The sequence below is a fragment of the Pelodiscus sinensis genome, chromosome 7 (assembly GCF_052426305.1).
Source record: "Pelodiscus sinensis isolate ZL-2025 chromosome 7, ASM5242630v1, whole genome shotgun sequence".
Lineage (NCBI taxonomy): Eukaryota > Metazoa > Chordata > Testudines > Trionychidae > Pelodiscus > Pelodiscus sinensis.
The window spans coordinates 37,629,663-37,643,886 of NC_143058.1; the positions used below are offsets into that span (position 1 = coordinate 37,629,663).

The following is a 14,224-nucleotide window of genomic DNA, read 5'->3' on the forward strand; positions in this document are numbered from 1 at the left end:
ATATGAAGAACAAACAATAATACATAATCGTGCTGTCTTTCCATCTATGATATTTTAAAGGTACCGGCACAGTAGTAGCTAGGCATCACATCTGCTCCATAGCATACCCTGTAGAGCAATAAGGAAAACTAGTGTTTTGAAACAATCTTTAGTTCACTGTATTTCCATACATGGATTGATAGATAAATGGAAGCATGTTCTGTAGCATGGCAGACAAAGCCATCAGTCTTTTAAAGAAGGTGTGTCTCAGTTCTTGGTCAACTATACTTCTGATCTGTTTCTTGATCTTTCAGAGAGTAACCCTTTAGGGTATAGGGCTTCCCACTTTTCCCCTCTTTCCTGGTGGAGTCCCATGGTTCTCCCACTCTAAAATCAGGCACAGGGCTACAGCACCCTGTTTACCATCTGTTTATTGTTCAACAGTCTTCCCTTCAGAATCTATGATCAGTGGTGAATACAATGACCCCAAACAGCCTTTTGAAAAACAAAGTGGTGTTTAATCTCAGTTGTGGAAACAAAGCATTACAAAAGAAAAGGGGCTGTAACACAATAAAAGCCCAACATGAATAGCTATCTTACCTATAGGTGTATGGGTAGTCCATACACTCTGGCCTCATTGGACTGAGATTCAGTCCAATCCCAAGTGCTCTGGTCCTTCCATCTTCAGAGACTATTCACCCAAAAGTTCTTTGTTTATTTTTTCCCACTTAGGATCCCCTGTGAACACAAACCTGGGATCCCTCCTCTGTGTCAAATCAGACTATTGAACACATGTGCATAAGCAAAACTTCTAAAGCAAACGACACCTGAACTATTCTGTAAGTATCAGGAAATGGGGCAATCTGAAGCTATGGTTCCCTTTTCTCCACACATGCCTCTAACCCTGGTTCGAATTAAACCTTGGTAATCCAATAGCAAACAGCAACACAGTAACAATCAAACAAGCAGATGGACATATAATATTCATGAAATACCACAGGCAGTTCCCATGTCCTTCACAATAGGTCTCGGAGATTGAATTCACTCCCGTGCAGAGGACCAAAACAAAGCCAATGCACAGCTTACATCCCAGCTGAAACTTCAAAATAGAGCTGAAGTGGAATGTAAGTGGTTTGCAGGTCTTGTGCTGGGTCCTCTAGATGGGAGCAAATTTTATTCAGAATGGTTAGGACTTTTTAATTGGCTTGAAGGTAATTTACAAACTACATGTGAACTGGGCTTACAGAAGATAATAGTAAACTCTCAGGGTGTCTCTAAACTACATCCCTCTGTCGGCGGAGGAATGTAAGTTAGACACATCGAAAGTGTAAATAAAGATGGGATTTAAATATCCCGTGAGTCATTTGCATAAGGGCGGCCGACACTTTTTTCGAAACGGGGCTTTTCGAAAAAAACTGCAGTTTAGATGGGGCATTTTTGACAGAAATGCCCCATTTTGAAAGATCCTGTACTCCTCAAAAAAGCCCTGCTTCAGAAAAAAGCGGCGGCTGCCATTATGCAAATGAAGCGCGGGATATTTAAATCCCGGCTTTATTTGCACTTTCGATGTGTCTAATTTACATCCCTCTGCCAACAGAGGGCTGTAGTTTACACACACCCTGAGATACTCCAGTGGAGACAGGATTCCACCATTGAGAGCCTGCAGGCTTCACTCATTTAGCAGCAAAAACATCAAGCCATTGTTCAACGACTAAAAGAACCAAAGGTAGAAATCCAAGAAAAAGCACATCTATCTGGGGACTGAATGTAAAGTTCAGAGATAAATTTTATTTCCATTCTGATTTTGATGTAAAAATAGATAATTTTGATCACATGTAGCCCTTCTGGAGAAGATTCTGCCCTTTTAAACAGACAAAACTTCTATTTTTTATAACTCCCATTTTTATAATTCCCATTGGAATTCTGTGAGCCCGGTGGGAGCCTGATGTTTCTTAATGTTATGTTCTAGTTCAATTAGGAATTCATTCAGGAAACTCCTATGGTTTGTGTTAAGGAGGAGGACAAACTATATGATAACATTGGCTGATACCTTTTGGCTTTATAATGTAAGCTCCCTAAGACATTAGCAAAACTTCCCTTTACTTCAATAGGATTTTTACCATTGTAAAGTCTAGAAGCTCATAGCTAGACCCACAAAGGGGATTTAGCCTCTGTTTCAACAACTATGGGTATATCTACATTACAGAGAAGATCGAAGTTGCTGCTGTTAATCTTCCACGGTTCAAATTAGCAGGTCTAGCGAAGACATGCTAATTCAAACAGAGAGGGATGCTTCAGTCGATGCTGGTAATTCTGCTTCCACAAAGAGTAAGGGAAGTTGTAGAGAAAATGTGCTCCCTTTGACTTCCTGCAGTGCCAAAATTTGAGTTAAGGTATGTAAGTAATGTAGCTGAAGGGGTATATCTTAATTCGACCTTATCCCGTAGTGCAGACATACCCTAACTGTAGTCCCTCTGCTGCTCAGTGGAATCCACAGCCCTGAGTTAGGTGTTCTATATAATAATGGCAAGTGTTGGGCATATAAGAATGGGATTCACAAATCAGTCAGCACAAAACTAAGCAGCACAAAATAGGAGAAGACTTAGGCCCAGTTCCTTGAAGGCTGATAAGCACTTAACTCAGGTTAATGCTTTCTCAAGAAAATTTCAGGAAGAGGAAGTGCTAGTCCCACTTCTCCTATAATCTAGGTTTAAATCCCCATTCTGTTTCATTAGGAGCAGGATTTTGTACTAGGTCTCCTGTTCTTGGTTGAATATTCTAACCACTGAGCACCAGAGTGTTCTGGGGTGGGTCTTCTTGCTCAGTTTCTCCTGTTGAGAATGTTTCACTTTATTGTAATTACTTAAATATTCATTAAGCCTGAGACAGAGTGAGTGACTCTACGGGGACCACAATAGCATAAGTATCAGAGAGGTAGCCATGTTAGTCTGTAATGGAAAAAAAATAAAAAACAATGAATGGACCTACAGCACCTTAGACACTAACAAAAAATGTAGATGGTACCATGAGCTTTCATGGGCACAGCCTACTTCTTCAGATGAATGGAGTAAGGCAGTCAGGGTACAAATAAATAGCAGAGAAAGAGAGGGGATGGGAAGGGAAAGAGAAGGGAAATAGTGGAAAAGAAAAAAAATCTTGTCAATTAGAGTATCCGTGCTAAATGAGGCAAAGAGGCTGACAAATGGAGTGCTGTAGTCATTGTGAACAGAACAGATTATGAACAGGAAGCTGCCAAACAACTCACCAACACCAGATTCTACAGGCTTCTCTATTCTGATCCCACTAAAGAATACCAAATAAATAAACCACCTGCTCATGAAACTCCATGCTACAATTTGTGACCAAATCTACACAAACTCCCTCCCCCCCCCCCCCCCCCCCCCCCCCAGATCCCTGACCAGGAGTTTTCTATCTGCTACCCAAGATCCACAAACCTGGAAATCCTGGACGTCCCATCATCTCAGGCATTGGCACACTTACAGCAGGATTATCCAGTTATATTGATACTCTCCTAAGACCCTATGCTACCAGCAGTCTTAGCTGTCTTTGAGACACCACCGACTTCCTGAGGAAACTACAGAACATCAGTAATCTTCCTGAAAACGCCATGCTGCCCACCAAGGATGTAGAAGCTCTTTATACCAACATAACACACGAAGATGAATTATCGGCTTTCAGGAACACTATCCCTGATGACATCACTGCACACTTGGTTATTGAGCTCTGTGACTTTGTCCTCACCCACAACTATTTTCAGTTTGGAGACACTTTATCTTCAAGTCAGCAGCACAGCTATGGGCACCTGCTTGGCCCCACAATATGCCAACATCTTTATGACTGACCTTGAACATTTCCTCAGCTCTTGCCCCCTAGAATCCTTACTCTACCTATGCTACATTGATGACGTCTTCATCATATGGACCCATGGGAAGGAGAGCTTTGAAGAATTCCACAGGAGTTTCAGAAACTTCTACCTCACCATCAACCTTAGCCAGGATCAGTTCACAATAGAAACTTCCTTACCACTAAAGTACAATTAAATAATCACCACATTTCTACCACCTTATACCAGAAAGCTACTGACCATTAATCTTACCTACATGCCTCTAGCTTCCATCCCAGACACATTTCCCAGTTAATTATTTACAGGGCTTGACAAGCAGCAGTGAGCCCTGCTCGCCAGCTGCGCGGTTTGGCACGCTGCGGTTTGGCACGCTGTGCATGCGCTGCGGCATGATGCTGGGCTAAAATCTCACCATGGGTGAATAGATTGCCCTAATTGTTGAGCCCTGATTATTTACAGCCAGGGCCTAAGATGCAACCAGTTTTGCTCCAAGCTCACAGACAGAGACAAAAACCTACAGGATCTCTATCAAGCATTTTTAAAATTTAAATACCTGCCCAGAGAAGTGAAAAAGCAGATTGACAGAGCCAGACAGATACCCAGACAACAGCTTCAGGATAGGCCCAACAAACAATAAAACAGAAAACCACTGGTCATCACCTTGAGCCTACAACTTAAACCCCTCCAACACATCATTAATAATCTACAACCTATCCTGGAAAATGACCTCTTACTCTCACAGGCCTTAGGAGACAGGCCAATCCTTGCCTACAGCCAACACCCTAACTTGAAACAAATTCTTTCCAGAAACCACGCAGCACACCTCCATCGTACTCACCAGGAACATACCCCTTCAATAAACTCCAGTGCCAACTCTGTCCACACATCTACACAAGCAACATCATCACAGGACCTAACCACATGAGTCACCACATCAGAGGCTCATACAACTGCACATTCACCAATGTGATCTATACCATCAAGGGCCAGCAATGCCCTTCTGCCACATATATTGGCCAAACTGGACACTCTCTAGGACAAAGGATTAATGGACACAAATCAATATTCAAAATCTGATATATCAGAAACCTGTTGGGGAACATTTTACCTTGCCCCAACACTCACTAATGGATCTAAAGTGACTATTACTACAAAGCAATTTAAAAAACCATCTGGAGAGAGAACCTGCGGAACTTGGTTTCATTTACAAATTTGACACCTGTAATTGAGGTTTGAACAAAGACCTGAACTGGATGGGCCACTCTATTCCACACCCTAATGACATCAAAAGCTAGGTACCAGGTACTTACAACCCACTCTATTAGCTTCTTATAGCATGGCCACTCTAAATCAGCGTGTCCCAAGCTATGGGCCGCAGCCTGGAACCGGGCTGCAGGAAAAAACTACTGGGCCTCAGAGTGGTTGCCAGAGTGTTCTGCGCTCCCGGAGTGCCCATGTGGCGCCAGGTCCCCAAGCCCTCTGTCAGCCACTGGAAGCAGCACTGGACGGGGGAATCAGGACGGGCTGAGTAGATTGGGGGGGCCGGTGGAAGCAGGGCTGCCGGGGGGCGCAATGTTGGGGGTAGGGAGCTGTCCGGGGAAGATGTGTGTGGGGGAGAGAAGTGGCCGCCGGAAGGAGGGCTGGATGCGGGCAGCGGGGCTGGCCAAGGGAGATTGGGAGGAGAAGAGGGGGAGAACTGGCTGCCTGGGAGGGGGTTGAGGGAAGTGGGGCTGGCCAGAGGTGGAGCGGGGGGGGGGGGGGGGAGAAGGGAGAATGAATTAGCTTGCGGGGAGTGGGACTGACCCGGCCATATGTAGATCTCGGGGCGCTGCCTCCCCTCCCCCCGACAAAGCACAAGTTAGTCCGGACCAGGGATTCTGTTGTCCCCCACACACACACCCTCGAGTAGTTGCGAACTGTCTGGCTGGTAGACACACTCATGCAGCCTGAGCACATTTACCAGACAGGCAGTTCGAAACTACAAACTGATACATCTAGTAATAATAAAACTTACCTAATAAGAAAATACCAGACATGTTATATGTCTGGTATTTTCTCTGTTTGTTTTTTATGTGTTTATATTTTGGGGCTGCAAAAAACAGTACTGAAAAAAAAGGGTTCCAACTAAAATAAAAAGTTTGGGAAGCCCTGGTCTAACCAGCTTTCTGTCTGTCTTACAGTCCATTTATCCAATCCATATTCCTTAACTTTTTAAAAAAATTTTCACCATAGTACTGTAGTTCCAAGTTCCAGACCCTACTCTGATGACTAATGAAAACTTCATGCAGACTTCTCACTACTCGTCAAGCAGCTACCTCCTCCATGCTGCTTGGGCACCAGCAAGGGAAGCATTGACAGCACAAGAGAGAAGTCTTCATTCTTTCAGGTCTTGATAAGATAACCAGATAGCAAATGTGAAAAATTGGGATAGGAGTGGGAGGTAATTAGCACTTACATATGAAAAAGCACTGAATTTTGAGTCTGTCCCTATAGAATAGGAATATCTGGTCACCCATAGGTCTTGTGCCCAGCATCACAGCTACCACTGGCATTCAAAAGGAGCATTTTCAGAAAAATCCTATGATGGCGCATGCTCAGTGCAGGTAGAATCTTCAATGAATTTAGCTAGCAAATTCTAACATGTCTCTGCTGAGCTTGTGCAAACTGAGATTTTCTTAGCTTCATTACCTATGGGCAAATTTTCACAAGGATGCCAAAAGGCACACCGCTGACACCTGGATGACTCCCTTCCCATATTTCAAGTCCTTGCTCCAAATAATGGTGGAACTAGTGTCTCAACAAAACGATTTTAAGATTTTTTTTTTAAAAGGGCGATACAATGTATTATTTCCTGGTCTTTTTCTGAGAAATAGCTTAACAATTTTTGGTGAAATTTTCCCCAGAATTCAGCTTGACATGGAAAATTTTAGAGCAAATCATTAAAGTTTAGCGAAATTATAAGTCAGGAAATGGTCATATTATAATGCAGTGTCAGGCAACATTTATTAAGGTGATAGACGCAGTTAGACCTATTATCAGAGATTAATGATAACAAAAATACAGCTTTTATCAATTTATCCAATCTCCAAAATGAAACACCCGATTTTGGAAAAAATACATTGAAAATGAAATAATAGCATTATTACCAGATTGCAGTTAGTGTCTTATTTTTTTTCAACTACCTTATTCATCTCAGAAACATTTTGCATCTGATTTCCAAATACATTTTAGAAAATCTTTCATTTAAGATACAAATGAATGTAATTAACTTTGGAATCAAAGAAAAGGAAAACTATTTAACAGAACACGGCATATATTTATATGCAGTTTCAAAATTGCTCAAAATTACGCATACTCACAGAAAAAGGTTTGTTTAATAGAATATATATTATAGGATTTGCATGTCTGATAAGATCCACACAGGGATTTATTTGCAATTGTTTCAGGAGCAGATTTCTAACCAGAGTTTTCTTTTTGATGTGTTAAGGCTGCTTTACTTGTAGGCAAATAACTGCTGTAAGCAATACTTTTAAATGATGACATTGATCTTCCCAAATGTAAATTGCTTTGATAGCAAAATTAGCACAATGTTTGTGATTTGAATTGTTCTGAAAAGCTGTCTTTAATAATATGGGTTCACTTGAGTCACAGAGTAACATTATCAATCTATCTGTGCAGTCATCTCTAAAGCTTTTTATATGAATGAAACATTTTATCTATTCTAGCTGATCATTCATCTATAAAAATGTGTTTTTATGAGCTTAAATCAAGTATCCAAAACAAAATGGATTTCCAACATTCAACGCACCAACATTTCAGAAAGGTCTATCTTACTTCATTGAGGGGAAGAAAATATATGGGTTTACACTTATCTAAGAACTATTTAGATAATCTGACTATCACTGCCATTTACAGAACTTCTTTGTTATAAAGTTTTCCTGTGTGATGCCTCTCCATGTGTGAATGGATATAAAGATGTTATGAAAATAAATTAATGTACAGGCAGTCCCCGGGTTACGTACAAGATAGGGACTGTAGGTTTGTTCTTAAGTTGAATCTGTATGTAAGTCGGAACTGGCGTCCAGACTCAGACACTGCTGAAACTGACCGCCAGTTCTGACTTACATACAGAATCAACTTAAGAACCCCAGGCGTCCCCAAGTCAGCTGCTGCTGAAACTGATCAGCAGCTGATTCCAGGAAGCCCGGGGCAGAGCAACTCTGCCTGGGGCTTCCTGTAGTCAGCGCTGGTCAGTTTCAGCAGAAGCTGACTTGGGGACGCCTGGGGCAGAGCAGCTGGGGTGCTACTGGACCAACCCAGCAGCACCCCATCTGCTCTGCCCCAGACGTCCTGATTCAGCCACTGCTGAAACTGACCAGCAGCGGCTGAATCAGGACCTGGGGCAGAGCAGCTGGGGTGCTGCCGGGTTGGTCCAGTAGTGCCCACGGGCGCTGCAGGACCAATCGGCAGCGCCCCAGCTGCTCTGCCCCAGAGTCCAAAACAAAAGCCTGGTCTGCTGGGGGGGGGAGCACACTAGCTGCGCCGCCCCCCCCCCCAGCAGACCAGGGACACGGGGAGCAGAGCCGCAGCGGCAGCGGGGTGCCGCGCCTCTGAGGCTTTGCTCTGGCAAAGCCTCAGAGGCGAGGGACCCCGCCACGGCTGCGGCTTCAGTCTGGGTGCCTGTGGTCTGCTGGGGACGGTCCCCAGCAGACCACAGGCACCCGGACTGAAGCCGCAGCCGCAGGGAACCGCCGCTGCTGCCGCTCCAGTCTGGGTGCCTGTGGTCTGCTGGGGACGGTCCCCAGCAGACCACAGGCACCCGGACTGAAGCCGCAGCCGCGGGGGGGGTCCCGCGCCTCTGAGGCTTTGCCAGAGCAAAGCCTCAGAGGCGCGGGGAACCGCCGCTGCTGCCGCTCCAGTCTGGGTGCCTGTGCTCTGCTGGGGACGGTCCCCAGCAGACCACAGGCACCGGGTCTCAAAGCCTCAGAAGCGCGGGAACCCACCCGGTGCCCCTGGTCTGCTGGAGACGGTCTCCAGCAGACCAGGGGCACCGGAGCAGCTTACGAACGGGGCTTTCTCGCCCCGACTTCCGGGGCGAGAAAGCTCCGTTCGTAAGTGCGGATCCGACATAAGTCGGATCCGCGTAAGTCGGGGACTGCCTGTAGTTGTGTTTGGCACTACCAGAAGAATCACCTTTACCCACCATCAACAAATTAACAATCAAGCTATGTTAATTTTTTTTTCCTCCTTACACCTACAACTGTTTTATTTAGTGCATTAACATTTTGTGTGTAGGGTTCAGTCCTGCACAGTACTGAGCACTCTGATTCCAATAAGCATATATACATATGTGCTTAACTGCAAGCACATGAACAATTAAAGTTAATGCGTCTCATGTTCCTAAACTTAAGCACATACTTAAGTGTTTTACTGGCTTAGGATCCGAATGCACAGAACGTTGTAGAATTAAGCTATCAGTTAGGAACAGACACAAAATAATCTGTAAAGATCCCATCTTCTATAAAAATCAACTATGGTAAATAAAGGCAAAGGCAAAATGCATGAATAAATATCTGTTGCTCTCTTTCTGTTGACTGTAGCACTTACAATAAATTCTCTTAAGTTTCTATACAATTACAATTTATTTTAAAGATCATCATTTGTAACTCTATTCTCATAAAACTATTAAACACATTGGCCTTTTTCATTTTAAAGGACTTGCTAACAGTTCTCACCAAAGACTTTATTTAGAACCTTGACCTTAAATTGATACAATTATACAACTTAATCAGAATTAAAAATGTCAAACTACTGTACAATAGCATCTAGGGGTTCAACATAGCCATTCAGCTGTCTATGCCACAGATGCAAAGATGACTCCGTTTGGCATTGAATTACATGTTTATGCTGAAATGTTTTCTTCCAGATGTTTTTATCTATCTTCTGCATAACAGAAAGTATTGAAAAAGAGTCTAAAAATCTCTTCAGTTCTATTGCAGTTTTTATCTTTGAAATGAAACTCTATCATTGATGTACTATGCACTTTGTTAGCTTATTTTATTTTTCTTGAACTTTTAAGACTAACTGGAGTAGTTTGAAAAACTTAAAAAACAATGAATAGTCTAGTAGTACCTTAGGGTATGTCTACACTAGAAAGTTAGTTCGAACTAACGGACGTTAGTTCGAACTAACTTTCCTATGCGCTACACTAGCGCTCCGCTAGTTCGAATTTGAATCGAACTAGCGGAGCGCTTAGTTCGAACTAGGTAAACCTCATTTTACGAGGACTAACGCCTAGTTCGAACTAGCTAGTTCGAACTAAGGGCTGTGTAGCCCTTTAGTTCGAACTAGTGGGAGGCTAGCCCTCCCCAGGTTTCCCTGGTGGCCACTCTGGCCAACACCAGGGAAACTCTATGCCCCCCTCCCGGCCCCGGACCCCTTAAAGGGGCACGGGCTGGCTACGGTGCCCGTGCCAGGTGCAAGCCTGCCAGCACCCAGCTAGCAGACCCTGCACCTGGCACGGCACAGAGCCACCCACCCGATGCCCCCCAGCCCACCCCCTCTTGCCGGGACCAGGCTGGCGGCTCCCGGGAGCTTGCCCTGGACCGCAAGAGGCGGGCACCTTCCTGGGCTAGTGCGGACATCGTGGACCTCGTCCACGATCTCCGCACTAGGCACAGGAAAGTGTCCGTCTAGGGCAGGAGAGCTGCCAGCCTGGCCACCCAGGACCAGGTGTGCATGAAAATCAAGGGGGTCCACTGAGACCCCCGACACTGAGCCCTGAGCTTACAATGGCCGTACTGGGTCAGACCAAAGGTCCATCTAGCCCAGTAGCCTGTCTGCCAACAGCGGCCAACCCTAGGGACCCTGGAGGGGATGGACCGAAGACAATGACCAAGCCATTTGTCTCGTGCCATCCCTCTCCAGCCTTCCACAAACTTTGGGCAGGGACACCATTTCTACCCCCTGGCTAATAGCACTCCATGGACCCAACCTCCATGACTTGATCTCACTTCCCTTTCAACTCTGTTCTAGTTGTAGCCTTCACAGCCTCCTGCATCAAGGAGTTCCACAGGTTAACTATTTGCTTTGTCAAGAACAACTTTCTCTTACTAGTTTGAAGCCTGCTACCCATTCCTTTCCTTTGGTGTCCTCTAGTCCTTCTTTATGGGAACTCAGGAAGAACTTTTCTGTATGCACCCTCTCCACCCAACCCCTCTTTTAGAGACCTCTATCCTGTCCCCGCTCCGTCTCCTCTTTTCTAAGCTGAACAGTCCCAGTCTCTGTAGCCTTTCTTCATCTGGGACCTGTTCCCAACCCCTGATCATGTTAGTTGCCCTCCCCTCTCCCAGCCTTTCTCTTCCCCTCTCCCACCTCCTTTTCCCAGTCTCCCCCAGTTTTGTTCAATAAAGACAGAGTCAATGTTGGAAGAAACGTTATCTTTATTTTGTACATCAATAAGAAGGGGGGCTAGGGAAGGGCAAGTGGAAGGAGGTGAGGGAGGAATGGGGTACGAGCCCCCGATGGGGAGGACTGGGCTGGCTCTGCGGGCTTCTGGGGGTGGAAGCTCTCCTGCAGCCCCCCAATTACTCCCTCTCCCCAGATGGCAGCCTGCGGCAAGTGCAGCCGGGCTGATGGCCGAGTGGTGTGATGTGCCCAGTGTGGGCACTCAGGGCACTCCAAGCCAGAACTTCTTTGCAAGCGGGGCACCCCTTAGAACTGTGTGTCCGGGGTGGGGGTCGGGACCCTTTAAGCGCAGCCCTCGGCTAGCCTGAGACAGCATCTCCATGCTCTAAGTCCTCCTTTTATGCCCTGCCGGCACTGCTTCCGGCCATCATTAAGCCCTGTTCAGAGTCCACTCAATGTGGACTTACTAGTTCGAACTAGCAAAACGCTAGTTCGAACTAGTTTTTAGTTCTAGATGCGTTAGTTCGAACTAGCTTAGTTCGAATTAACTAATTCGAACTAAGTTAGTTCGAACTAGCGCTGTAGTGTAGACGTACCCTTAGAGACTAACAAAACATGTAGATGCTATCATGAGCTTTTGTGGGCACAACCCACTTCTTCAGATGAAAGCATTGTTTGAGCACCTCTCCTGCACTTGTCCCTTATAATGGATTTAGTATTCATATTTGCACAGATTTTTATTAAACTGGGGAGTTGTAACTGTTAGAGAGAGTTCCTAACTTTAGTACCAAACTTCCCTAAATATGTTCTAAAGCGTCTTTAGGTCTAGAATTTCTGGTGTGAGACCATCTCTAGTAATATTTTATCAATATATTATTTCAATTTCAAGTAGTATTCCTGAAATTCCTAAGTTGTTTAATGCTTCTAGTTCCTTCAAAAATAAATAAAGTAGTTGAAGGCACAAATAAAGAAACACAGCAGCTTCTATTTTTGTACCTACAGTACAAAAAGTAATATTCACACTTTCCAAGTTGGTGAATATCCTTTCTTGTAGATTAGCACTTTTTGTTAAGTGCATAAGACTGGCAAAGTCCCCAACAGCTCTGATATGTGCATTTAAAGAACATAAAGTACATTCTGCGCCAGATTCTGATCTCATTTACAGCAGTGTAAATTTTGAATCAATCCAATGACTTTAACAAACTTATTCTGGAGTTACGCCAGTATAAATGAGATCAGAGTCTTGCCCTCTGACATTTATATAGATTAAGGAAAAAAATAATTTCCTGCAAATAAAGGGCCAGATCCTCAGTTGGTGTAAATTGGCACAACCTCATTGAAACAAATGGAATCATGGTAACTTAATCAGATGAGGGTCTAGCCCAGAATATATAAAAGTTTTCAGAGCAGGCTTTTTAATTCATTTAAAACTATTATGTTAGGTGGGCTATTGATGCTTGGAATTAATGCGCAAGATGTTAATCTCTCTAGACCTGGATTTAAAATTAGACAAAGCAATAATTAGTTTGGCACCATCATTCCACTACCCAGAGGGTAATAATATAGGTCATAAAATACCAGAGACTGGCACTACTTTTCATTTAAAAAAAAAAAAGAGAGTACTGGAAAGGTCTATAGACATTTAAAAATTAGTTGACATTGGTTGGCATAATGGTTTTTGACATACTGTACCACTTCACAAGACACTGAGATTCACCTGAGTCCTTAAGCCTCTCAGTTCTCAGGAACAGAGGTTATTCTTTACAGAATACTTGATATTAAAAAGTCTATATTCCATTTATACTATGCATTTTTATATAATATATGTTGGTTTATCACGTAAAGTTATGAAAATGGTTTTATTTCATGCAGTTTCCAAAACTTTTTGCCCCTATATTTATGTTCTTCCTAAAGTATATGAATGATGCACTGTAAACAGTTTATAAACATATGGAAGTAGAGCATTATAGTATATGTATCTTGATTTGTTTTCATGACAAATGACTACTGGCAACATGAATAATTCAAAGTTCAGAAATGATGAAAATATAGAAGAATTGAAGTTAGCAATTTCTTCCTCTCCTGTCAATCTTTTTGCCAGGCTCCTTCTTAAACATAATAAAAATTAAGAAGTCATCAAGTCTGAGAACAAGTCTTATATATCAGAAATGATTGCTTATGTTTGTACTGTTTAACTACTGCTTATACTTAACACATTGTATCAGTTTGGTTTTAGGTATTCTCATAAATACCAACTCATTAAATTAGGAAAATAATATTGCTACTATCCGATTGTAAATATATCTACAAGATGCAGTAAAACTGTGCTTAAATTGTGTACAGAGCAGTATATTGTACACACAAATGTGTATGTATATCTATACACGTACACATCTAAAATATGTGTGCATGTGTGTATCATATACAGATATGTATACAATTTAAAAGTGCATATTCCACGTTATAAATGCATATATTCATAAATCATTTAAAGTTAAGCTTTTCATGTGATGTGAGGCACTGATACAAACTTGCTAATGATAATTATAGAACTGATGCTGATTTAGTCATTTCAAGAAAGCCATGGAGGCATAATTAGTGTCTGAATGGCCTCAATATTGCATTATTAGGAGGCTAGGGTGAAACTTGAAATGAGAACATCAAGGCTGATAAGAGAAAAGAAAACATGAAATACATACATAATTCATTCTGAGATATTATAAAGGTTTGTAACCAGAAACAATAATTTGCAGAAAGCATCTCATGTACTGAAGCCAACTGCAATCATCTGGTCAACCTGTTTAAGATCAAATAGTATTCTCAGCTATTCTCAGTGGTATCTTTGTAATAAAGTACTAGCAAACAGACATTGTTTGCTTCTGGTCACTTTTAAAGAATGTTCAGTTTATCAGTGGGGACTTTAATCTCAAGCTTCATAGAGTACAAAAAGAACATTGATCCTACTGTGTTGTC

At 43.1% G+C, this 14,224-nt stretch overlaps 1 long non-coding RNA gene across 1 annotated transcript in view; it reads left to right on the plus strand.

Annotated features, from left to right (window-relative positions):
- LOC142830181 (uncharacterized) overlaps positions 1-14,224 on the plus strand; it is a 42,242-nt gene that overhangs the window by 4,542 nt on the left and 23,476 nt on the right. The window contains exon 2 of the long non-coding RNA XR_012905194.2: positions 712-818. This is a non-coding gene — a long non-coding RNA (uncharacterized LOC142830181). The remainder of the gene's footprint in view (positions 1-711; positions 819-14,224) is intronic.